The sequence below is a fragment of the Sciurus carolinensis genome, unplaced genomic scaffold (genome assembly GCF_902686445.1).
Source record: "Sciurus carolinensis unplaced genomic scaffold, mSciCar1.2, whole genome shotgun sequence".
In the NCBI taxonomy this organism is placed as follows: domain Eukaryota; kingdom Metazoa; phylum Chordata; class Mammalia; order Rodentia; family Sciuridae; genus Sciurus; species Sciurus carolinensis.
The window spans coordinates 2330103-2342069 of NW_025920127.1; the positions used below are offsets into that span (position 1 = coordinate 2330103).

Consider the following 11967-nt stretch of genomic DNA (forward strand, 5'->3'; position numbering starts at 1 on the left):
TGGTCAATCATTAAGGGAGAGAAGAATCTGGCTTAAAGAAGACAAATGTTTAAAATGTCCAACAGTAAAGGAGTTGTTTTTCTAGGTAGTGAGCTATTTAACCTGAAAAGCACTGAAGTTAAGGCTGGAGTCTCATTTCTCTGGGATGGTGTAAAATGAATCCGTGCACAGGTTAAACTTTACTCTTTTGGAGGACTGAGCGCAGGGTGCTTACCACAGTGCTACATCTCCAACCCCTCCATAAATATTTTGAGACAGGGTCTGGCTTAGTTGCTTAGTTGCTTCTCCAAAATGTTGAGGCAGGATTTGAACTTGCTGTCCTCCTTCAGATTTCATTCTTCAAACTCTGACAAAACAAAGCAGTGTAACAGATATTTGTTTGCAATTGATAATATGTAATACACTACAATTAATTTTGCTACAAGACTAAAATAAAAAAATGAACACACCAAGATATTAGTTTAGATTAACATATCAAAGTAAATTATGACAATAAAATGATTCACAGTCACCCCCTAAACAGAACATGGCAAACCTATACTGCTAAAATGATAAAAGAATACGTATCACACTTCAATGGTTTTAAAACACAGATCTCTAGATTTAAAGGATCTTTCACTTTAAATCCAATGATTCAACTGATAGGACTCTTGAATCTGAAAATAAAATTATGCCATTTATGCAAGGAGTGTTTGCAATTCCTACAACCGTAAGCAAGTTTTTTTAAACTGCAGGAAAAAAGCTACCTCTCCTGAATCCCAATGATCATTTGTACTGAGTGTCCTTGTTGTTCCAGGACCCCAAAGATGCAGTTGGAGCAGGTCCTATAATTAAAGAAACAAGGAAAAAAAACCCTCATCATTGAAAATCACAGGGTACAGAATGTATTATTTGTAGACTGGTTAGGATGCCCTCATGGAATTTTTAGATGGTTTCATTCACCACATACATGCTGTGCATTTTGTTTTTATGATACTTCTCACAGAATACATATCTTGAATTTCATGAAAAAAAATGTTTCCAGAAACTGATTCTCTACTACCCAATTGTTCAAATTTAATAAGATAAAGGTAAGGGATATCCTTTCAAAATAATATTTTAAAAAATTTTATTAAGGAAACTACCTTGAACTTTAAGAACACAATGACTTTTCCAGGGTAGATTTAATAAGGTTGATAGGTGTTTGATCCTTTCCAAGAATTTTGTTATTGGACACACTAAAAGGATATATTCATAGTCCATTTTACATATAATACAGTATTGAGGAATTATTTTAAAAATATATTATTGTATATTACTATACATAAGAATACTGCATTTTCTCTAGGTTTTTACAGAGAGATCCCTTATTTCCACCCTTAACCATTTCTGCATAAAGTCTGAAAACCAAAGTCATTTCAGTATATTAATTGTCTCATAATACTGAGTTCCAAGACAGCAAATTCCTTTTCCCCCTACTTGGTTCCCCTTAGTCTTTTGTTTAAAAAGGAGGTGAAAATACATACAAATACACACACACACACACACACACACACAGACCACTTCACAGTCACCTCAGTTGTCATTTTACAGAAAATTCCCTATAGTTTTACTCATTCCAATTTCTCTTCAGCTGTCGTCTACTTCCTTTTATCTTAAAGTAATTGTTAATTGTCTATATTAATGATGAGTTGTTTTAACCTAGACATTCTGTTGGCTTTTTTTATACAATGTGATAAGATATTAGTATGCCCCAGAATGTCACATTTTGTTTTCATTTCAGTAGCAACTCTGCCCCCTTTCCATATTCCCCTCAAATATTTACCCTGAATGTTCACATAATCTTAATCTCCAATGTGAATCAAACACACCTCCTGTTATTTCCTCCCCCTCAAGTAAGCATCACTCATCACTCTTTCTTACTGACAATACCAAAAATGATGACAATCTCAAAGTTACAAGGGTCACTAGTTTCAATTCTCAAGAGTAAACCTGTCCTAAGTCCCTCCATAGCTAAAAATCCCTAATATCTTAGTTGTTCCCTCAGGGTGGATACTAACTTGCTCCCTGTCTCAGTAAACGGGACATACACAGGGGGAGGAAAAGTTAGAAAGACAGAGGTTGGGACACATTTTCAGGGCTTGGAACACTATGTTATGAATTAAATGAATTTATCAGGCAAAAAGGGGTCCTGAAAGGTTATTCCACGAGGTAAATGAAGTAACTACAGTTGTCCAGAGGTGGATAAAAGCACTGTGGGTCAGGAGAATGAGGAAAACAAGTATTTTGAGAGTCTCCTCAAGTGTTATTAATAAAGGCATGAATCAAGGGGACTGCAGAGAAGAAGGGATAGAAAGGAAAGAAAAGTATTCCCTGAGGTTTCACAAAACCAAAAGGAATCATAGTTGAGTAATTTCAATAAATACATACTACTACGATGATCCCCATTTTTGCTTAGTAGCACATACAAAAAAAATTCTTTATAAAATGAAAGTGATTAAGACATTCAGAGTGATGAGTTAAGAAACTTCAAGATTTGCATAGTAAAAAAATAAATGGGAAAAGGAACTGACAGGCCATGATTTTCCAAAAGCAAAATTCAATTTTCAGAGCATTTTGAAAAGTTACAAACTTCTTTGAAAATCCTTGATTTTTTTTTCCATTTCACTAATGGCAACTTCATCTACTGCTTTAGTAATAAATGGAAGGGAATTAATGCAGCCTGAAAGTCATTTATGACCTTTTAGTCTTTATCAAAGTTAGAGTTTTGTAGGACAAAAAAATATTTGCCAAAGTATTCTAGTTTACCAATATCTTTAATATAGGAATGACCTATTCACTGCTCCTGACCAAAAAAATTTTAGAAAGCTGACTGGAAAAGCAGGAGGACATCATTTTCTCATTCAACATTACTGAGTACTTAAACTATGCTAGGCAATATTCTGTACTAGAAACAGGGAATTCTTAAATTAGAAATAGCCTTTACCTAAAGAAAGTCTGTTAAAAAAATCCCTAGGAAAGACATACAAGAGAAGTAACCATCCAGAATGCCAATGTACACCTTATGAAAAATAATTAGACTTTGGGCACAATTCAATTTTCATTATCTCAGAGCATTTAAATTTCTATAGCAAAAGGAAAATTTGCAAAAATGCTAGTGTACAAATTCTCAGTGGTAACTACTTTCCAAGAGTTAGTTTGGTACTACTTATATAATTGTTGAAGGATCAACTGAACTCTTAAATCACATTTTTGAAAGGACAAGGTAATTCCAATAGAAGAAAAATAATAACTAGATAGAAGACATAAAAGCATTCCTACAACTCTCTATGTGGTTTGGGTCAAGTCAATTTCCTCCTGTATTATATCCTCAATTTGTCTTAATATCTGCTATTACCTACATCATACAATAAAATAACAAATGCACGATACACTGCTAAAAAAATAATTGGAGGAAAAGTTTTACATAAACCCAAAGTTCAGTATTATAAATGAGCTTTCATTAGAAAACATCACTCTACAGAAAAAGGCAAAAATAACTTTTCACAGAATCCTTGTCACTGAAAAAAACTGTAGGTTTTCATCAATTCATCTAATAAGTGTTTGTTGAGCACTTACAACATGCTAGGGACTATTTAAAAATCTGGGTCTAGGACAGTGAGGAAAATGGGGAAATTTGTGGAGCTTAATTGATTTAAGAATACATTTAGGGCTGGGGTGTGGCTCAGTGGTAGGGTGCTCGCCTAGCAGCTAAAAGGCAATGGGTTCAATCCTCAGTACCACATAAAGATAAATAAATAAATAAAAGCATATTAAAAAAAAGACTACAGTTAGGAAAATAGGAATTCACTGAGGAGGTATTATTTGAGCAAAGACCTAAAAAAGGTGAGTAACTGAACTGAGGAAAGCACACTTCAGGCAGAGGGAACAAAACTAAACAGGTCCTCAACTCAGCTCACATGTGGATCAGTGAAGGAACCGCAAGGAATCTTTTGAGGCTGGACTGGGCGCAGAAAAAGTAGTAAATGGGGTTACAGCAGGGAATAAAACAGTGTAAGACCCTGCAGGCTATTGTAATGACTGATTTTTATTCTGAAGAGACAGTGTGTCTTTGGATGGTTTTAAGCAGGGAAGTGACATCAGTGACTTTTTAATAGATGGACAATTAACTCTAAAATTAGGGTGTTTGGAAATAGCTACTTTAAATCAAAATTTTTTTTAAGAATTTAAAATGAACACAAGAATTTGGGAGGAAAACAAACAAAACATAAATAACGGGTCATACTAAAAATCCCTAGCTGCCCATGAAAGGGATAAACAGGTCAGAAACCAGGTGTGACAGCTTAACATTTACTGCCAACCAGATTTTCTGCGATGTTAACAGGCCCTGATAGTGAGAAATACTAAAGTTTTCAACAAAATCACTTGGCCGCTGATGAACCCAAAAACCCCTCCGTTTGACAGGGCATGTGTTTAAAGACTCACCTTCACCTCCTGAAGTAGGTGGGTCCCGGAGAGCCAAGCCATCTGGGGAGTGAGACTCTTGAGCAGGGAGAAGGCTCTCCAGTAATGCAACTGAGCTGCCCAGCGGAGCACGGCTTATCTGGTCTACTGGCTGCCACATGAACTTCAGGGCGCCAAACTCCAGGAGTCAGGGTTGCCTTCACCTGGCAATCGCATCTTCTGCGGGTGACAAGCAGACTCCACCCCGGGCGACAATTCACCCTCAGGCCACCGCGTTTCCCCGACCCCCGCAGAAAGCTGCGGTTCCGCCCACCGGCGGGCCTGGGAATGGCCCCCAAGCAGACCCCGGTGAGCATGGTCCCAGTGGAAACTCCCCGTCGTGCCTTCCAGAGCCACGCGCCGGGCAGCAGGCCGCCACCCGCGTGCAGGGGAAGAGGACCGCCGTGTTACCACCGCAAGACCCGGAGGGTCTGCGGGCTGCACCACTAAGGGCCCTGAGGTGGACCGGGAGTGTTCCCCGGGGAGATGGGGAGCGGCTGGTCAGGAGCTCAATACATCTTAGGAATATCCGCCATTTCTCAGTCGCCCTCCCAGACACTTTTCGCGCCCCCAACGCACTCACAAGTCCTTGACCAAGACCATCTTCCCGGATCTCCCTCACAGCTGCCGCCGCTACCTCCTTCTAAGACGCTTGCGCGGTCCCGCCTCCCAGCCACCGTCCTTCCGCAGCAACGCGTTGCGTCCGCACGCCAGCAGGGCGCTAACTCCGCCCAGTTGTACGCCCCACCCCAGACGTGTGGACACTTCACTGTAACTGCTGGGAGCGCTGGAGCGCCAGTGCCTTTTATTGCTCCTGCCCACTCTCCTGGCGCGCACACCCTTGGACTTTCATACTCCTCAGCTGCCGAGGGTGCTCCAGTCTTGTGTGCGGCCTAGGCTTTCTGGTGTTTCAGCTGCTTAAGAGGAGGACCTTCTAAATTGAGATGTAAATCCTGAACAGCAAGATGGCAGAATAAAGGAGGTCACTTTCCTTACTGCTCTGCAGGTCAAAGCCAAGAAAGGCAACTTCTACACAAGGTGGGTGAACAGAAAAAAGCGGTGTGGGGAACTTTACTGGAACAGATACAACCATTTTTAATTTTGCTTTAAAATAGTCTCTTTTAAAGAAATGAAAAATTGGGGAAAAAAGTGTTTTGTCACCTACGTATATTTTATTCAGTACTTAGTATGTGCTGGGTGTTCTAAGTGCTTTGAATGCATTATCACATTTAATCCTCTAAGCCAACACATGAGGTGTAGGTACTACTATGTATTTTAAAAGTGAATATAGTGAGAGATAGAAAGGTGATTTGCTAACTCAAGTTTGGTCAGCTGGCCAGAACATAAACTCAGGCAATCTGGAAAAACAACCTGAGTTTTTAACCAGTCTACTGTACTGTCTCCTTAAATTGACTATAGCCTGGCCTAGTGGGTCTTAAAGGAGGCAAACTTGCCTGATCTTGACTTTAGTTAAGACTGCTTGAGGAGTCTCTTTTTAAGAATGTTTGCTAAAGGTTTTTGGTAGCTTCCCTTTATTAAAGGTGTTCTCTTTCTATTTTGAGTTTTGTTATTATTTAGTGTTGTATTTTGCAAAATGTCTTTTCTAGTTTTTTGAGATAATAATGTTTATCTTTTGTTAGTTCAATGTGTTCTGTAACTAGATTTTCTGATGTTGACCTGTCTTGTATTTTCAGAATAAACATTAGCTAACAATGGTTTGAATTTATTTTATTTCTCATTTGTCAGATGATTTTAGGTTAGGTTTACTTAATAGTTCTGGAATTTAAGATTGTGAAGGTGAGAGACCTTTATAAGTAGTACTGATTTAACCTCAGATGACAAACTAATGGCTAATGGCTTATTAGTATAAACTAAGAATGACTTCTGTATAAGATATTTATTTTTCACTCAACAGGGATTTTTAAAAGTACTTATCTAAAATAAGTTCAGAAACTGTGAATCTTAGTATATAGACATTATGGCATTTTGGAATTTGTAATCTAATGATAATTTGGGTGTATTTTTGTGTGGAGGTGGTGGTTAAGGGAAGTAATGTGTGACTCCAAAACAGTGGGAAATTGTTATCTAATTAATAATTTAGTAAAGATCATAATTTGATGCATGTTTTATTTGGTGTTTTGAATAGAATTTTTTTAAAGTTTTACTTTCTGTTTTTGGTTTTTATTGCTTAAAGCTTTCTTTGGTTGTTACATTAGAATGTTCTTCTGAACTTGTCTTTTCCTTGACTATTCTCATTTGTGATTATAGTCATGGATCATTTAAAACAAGGATACATTTTGGTAAATACATAGTAAAGTGGTTTGTTCATTGTATGAACTTCATAGAATGTATTTACATAAACTAAGATAGATATGACATTACTAGGCAATATCATTTATGGGACCACCATGGTAAATGTGGTCTGTTACTAAAGGAAATGATATTACACTGGGCACATGACCTTACTTAGGTTTTAAAATCAAAATTTCTTAAAATATTTTTGAAGATTAATATGTTGAAAACAATTATTTAGTACAAAGAGATTGATACAAAGAAGTTTGTCTCTCAAGTAACCTAAGAGAAATCAGTGAATTTAAAATAATTATTATTGCATTTAAAATGATAAAAACATTAAAAACATTAAAGATAAATAACAGAAATTCTAGGACTGGGGAGATAGCTCAGTCAGTAGAGTGCTTGCCTTGCAAGCACAAGGCCCTGGGTTCGAACCCCAGCACCACAAAAAAAAAAAAAAAAAAAAATTCTAAATTTGAGAAAAATACAGTAAATAATTATCAGATATAATGTGTAAAAGTTAGAAAACAGCTATTGTGTAAAGTGATTACATCTAATAAAATACTAATAATTTATAGAATTATTTGCAAGGTATATTACTTTATATTTTCTCTTCGTAAAATATATGTTGATCTATCCATAGCACTTCCAATCACTTCTAAATTTCTTATGATTTACATAAGGACAAATTGGCTTCTATCCTTGCCACATATTCAGAAATGTGTTTCTTCTTATTATGTGATATGTACTTAATGTATAATTTTTAATTGAGCCTTTAAATTTTTCAATTTTTTTTCTTTTTATATATGACAGCAGAATGTATTTTGACATATCATACATTCATGGAGTATAACTTCCCATTCTTGTAGTTAGTTATACATGGGGTTTATACCAATCATGTATTCATATATGAACATATAGTAAAGTTATGTCTGATTCATTCTACTGTCTTTCCCATTTCAAACCTCCTTCCTTCTCCTTATGCCTTCTTGTCCAATCTGATGAAACTACACACACACACACACACCCATGCGTGTGCACACACACCTTGGCCTATTGTGAGTCAGTATCCACATATCAGAGAGAACATTCAGCCTTTGGTTTTGGGGGATTGGCTTGTTTCACTTGACATGGTATCCAGTTTCATTCATTTGCCAACCAACACTGTAATTTTATTCTTCTTTATGGCTTATGTTTTATCATGTATGTGTACCACATTTTCTTTGTTTGTTCATCAGTTGAGGGGCACCTAGGTTGGTTCCATAGCTTGGCTCTTGTGAACTGAGCTGCTATACACATTGATGTGACCAAGTCACTATAGTAGGCTGATTTTGAATCTTTGGATATATGCCAAGAAGTGGGATGGCTGAGTCAAATGGTGGTTCCATTCTGAGTTTTCTGAGGAACCTCCCTACTGTTTTCCAGAGTGCTTGTACCGATTTGCAGACCCACCAGCAACATGTGAGTGTACCTTTTCCCCACATCCTTGTCAACATTTATTGTTGCTTGCATTCTTGACAGTTGCCATTCTGACTGGGGTAAGATGCAACCTCTGTAGTTCTGATTTACATTTCTCTAATTGCTTGTGATGTTGAACACTTTTTCATATATTTGCTGACATCATGTTTCTGCTTCTGTGAAATGCCTGTTTAGTTCCTTTGCCCATTTGTTGATTGGGTCATTTGGGGTTTTTGGTGTAGAGATTTTTGAGTTCTTTATATACCTGGAGATTACTGCTCTATCTGAGGTGCAGGTGGCAGAGAATTTTCCCCCATTCTGTGGAAGCTCTGTTCGTGTTCTTGATTGTTTACTCTGCTGTGATACCATCCTATTGAGTCTTGATTTTACCTCTTGCACTTTAGAAGGTGTTTCATTGTTTTGTTTCTTGGTGGAGGTGCTGGGGATCAAACCCTGGGCTTTGTGCATGCTAGGCAAGCACTCACTCTACCAACTAGCTATGTCCCCAGCCCTACATTGGAATCTTGATGAAGAATTTGGTTCTTAGGCCGACATGATGGAGAGTTGGGCCTACATTTTCTTCTAGTATGCGCAGAATCTCTGGTCTAATGCCTAGGTCCTTGATCCACTTTGATTGGGTTTTGTGCAGGGTGAGAGATGGGTTTCATTTTGTTGCAAATGGATTTCCAGTTTTCCCAGCATCATTTGTGGAGCAGGCTCTCTTTTCTCCAGTGTATGTTTTTGGCACCTTTGTCTAGTATGACAATCTGTATTTATGTGGGTTCATCTCTGTGTCTTCTGTTCTGTACCATTGATCTTCATGTCTATATTGGTGCCAATGCCATGCTGTTTTTGTTACTATAGCTCTGCAGTATAATTTAAGGTCTGGCTCACTTTTCTCCCTAAGAATTTCTTTGACTATTCTGGGCCTTTTGTTTTGTTTTGTTTTGTTTCAGATGGATTTCATGACTGCTTTTACTATTTCTATGAAGAACATCAGAACCTTATAGGAATTGCATCGAATCTGTGTGGTGCTTTTGGTAGTGTGGCCATTTTAACAGTGTTGATTCTGCCCATCCAAGATTATGGGAGATCTTTACATCTTCTGAGGTGTTCTTCAATTTCTTTCTTTGGCGTTCTGTAGTTTTCATTGTAGAAGTGATTTCACTTCTTGTTGGATTGCTTTGCAACCATTTTATTTTCTTTGAGGCTATTGTGAATGGGATAGTTTTCCTATTTTTTGCTTTCAGTTGATTCAGTACTGATGTATGAGGATGCAATTGATTTATGAGTGTCAATTTTGTGTCTTGTCACTTTGCTGGATTCGTTTACGAGTTCTGGAAGTTTTCTGGTGCAGTTTTTTGGGTATTCTAAATATAGAATAATGTGCTCAGCAAAATGGGGATGGTTTGTGTTGTTGTTTTCCTATTCATATTCCTTTGATTTCTTTCTTTTGTCTAATTGCTCTGGCTAGAATTTTTAGGACTATGTTGAGTAGAGGTGGTGAAGGAGGGCATCCCTGTCTTGTTCACTTTATACAGGGAATGCTTTAGGTTTTTCTCCATTTAGAATGTTAGCCTTGTGTTTCACATATATGACATTTGTAATGCTGAGGTATGTTCCTACTATCCCTAGTTTTTCTGGTGTTTTGAACATGAATAGATGCTTATTTGTTTGAATGCTTTTTCTGCATCTTTTGAGATGGTCATGTGATTCTTTAAGTCTACTTATGTCTTGAATTAAACTTATTGATTTCCATATGTCGAACCAACCTTGCTTCTCTGGATGAACCCCACTTGATTCTGGTGCACTATCTTTTGAACGTGTATTTGTATACAATTTTCCAGTATTTTTACATCTGTGTTCATTGGGGATATTGGTCTGAAATTTTCTTTCCTGGATGTGTCTTTGTCTAGTTTTGGTATCAGGGTGATAGAAATTTCATGGAAAGTTTGGAAGGGTTTTCTCCTTTTCTAATTCATGGAATAATTTGAGAAGGATTTGTGTGAGTTCTTCTTGAAGTTCTGGTAGAGCTTGGCTGAGAAATCATCTGGTCCTGGACTTTTCTTGTTTGGTGGGCTTTTGATAGCATCTTCAATTTCATTGCTTGAAATTGATCTGTTTAAATTTTGTGTGTCCTCCTGATTTGATTCAATTTGGGTAGGTCATGTCTCTCTAGAAGTTTGTTGTTATCTTCAAGATATTTTATTAGAATATAAACTTACAAAATCAGTTCTGATTATAATCTGTATTTTAGTAGAACCCATTGTGATATTTCCTTTTTCATCATGGATTTTGGCGATTTGAGTTTTCTCTCTCTCTGTTGCCTTGGCTGAGGGTTTATCAATTTTGTTGGTTTTTTTTTTTCAAAGAACCAACTTTTTGTTTTGTCACTTTTTTCAGTTGATCTTTTGTTTCAATTTCATTGATTTTGGCTCTGGTTTTGATTGTTTCCTGTCTTCTACTGTGTTTGGTGTTGATTTGTTCTTTTTCTAGGGCTTTGAGAATGTGGTGTTAGTTTTTTATTTGTTGACTTTGTATTCTTTTGGTGAATGAGTTCAATACAGTGAACTTTCCTCTTAGCATTTCCCTCATAGTGTCCTAGAGATTTCGATATTTTTTCTTTGTTTAGTTTCCATTTGAAGTAGCTGTCCAGTGATGAGAGGGTTGTGTTGGAGTCACATAGTGTTATTGTGTTGTGGTGCATTTGACTTTTGGAGTTGGGAATAGTTGGTTTGATGTATGTATATGCTCCTTTGTCTGGGGCATAGATGTTTGTGATTGCTATGTCTTGTTGAGATACGATTCCCTTGAGCAGTGTGAAGTATTTTTTGTCCCTTCTGATTAACTTTGGCTTGAGGTCCACTTTGTCTGATATGAGGATGGAAACCCCTGCTTGTTTATGCGATCCTGGGAATATGTTTTCCCCATCCTTTTACCTTCATTCTATGAATATCTTTGCCTATGAGGTGAGTCTCTTGGAAACAGCATATTGTTGGATCTTGTTTTTTGATCCAATCTGCCAGTTTGTCTTTTGATTGATGGGTTTATGACATTTATATTCAATGTTATTGTTTAGATATGGTTTCTATTCCCTGTCATTTTGATTTATTTCTGGTTCAAATTGGTTGCTCCATTGATTTGCTGTTCTTTTAGTGTACTTCCTGCCTTTGCTGGTTTTCACTTTTATTTTTGGTTTCTTCATGAAATATCTTATTTGGTATGTTTTGTAGTTCAGGCTTTCTAGTTGTGAGTTCTTTAACTTTTGTTTATCATGTAGAGTTTTTATTTTGTCATCATTTCTAAAGCTTAACTTTGCTGGATATGGTATTCTTGGCTGGTATCCATTTTCGTTTGGAAGTTGGAATATGTTGTTCTGACACCTACTAGCTTCATGGGTCTGGGTTGAGAGATCAGCTGAGATCAGGATTTGTTTCCCTCTAAATGTTACCTGTCATTTTTATCTGGTAATTTTAAAAATTCTGTTCTTATTCTGAAGGTAAGGCGTTCTGAAAGTATGTTGGTTTTGGTCTGTTGTGATGTTGCGTATTTGAGGTCCTGTTGGCCTCCTGTATTTCATTTTCCATTTTATTTTTCGGGTTTGGGAGATTATCAGATATTGTTTCATTGAAAAGGTGGTACATTTCTTTTGTTTGTACATCTGAGCATTCATCTATACCAATGAATATTGAATTTGGTCTTTTCAGAGTTTCCCATGTTTCTTGCAGATTC

At 37.0% G+C, this 11967-nt stretch overlaps 1 long non-coding RNA gene across 1 annotated transcript; it reads right to left on the reverse strand.

The window, feature by feature from the left end:
• Positions 1 to 220: 220 nt before the first annotated feature.
• On the reverse strand, positions 221 to 5076 carry LOC124973963 (uncharacterized). The gene is made up of 3 exons (XR_007106731.1): positions 4465 to 5076; positions 747 to 824; positions 221 to 346 (listed from the first exon to the last, which is right to left on the reverse strand). It is a non-coding gene; the product is annotated as an uncharacterized LOC124973963 (long non-coding RNA).
• Between the last annotated feature and the right edge of the window lie 6891 nt (positions 5077 to 11967).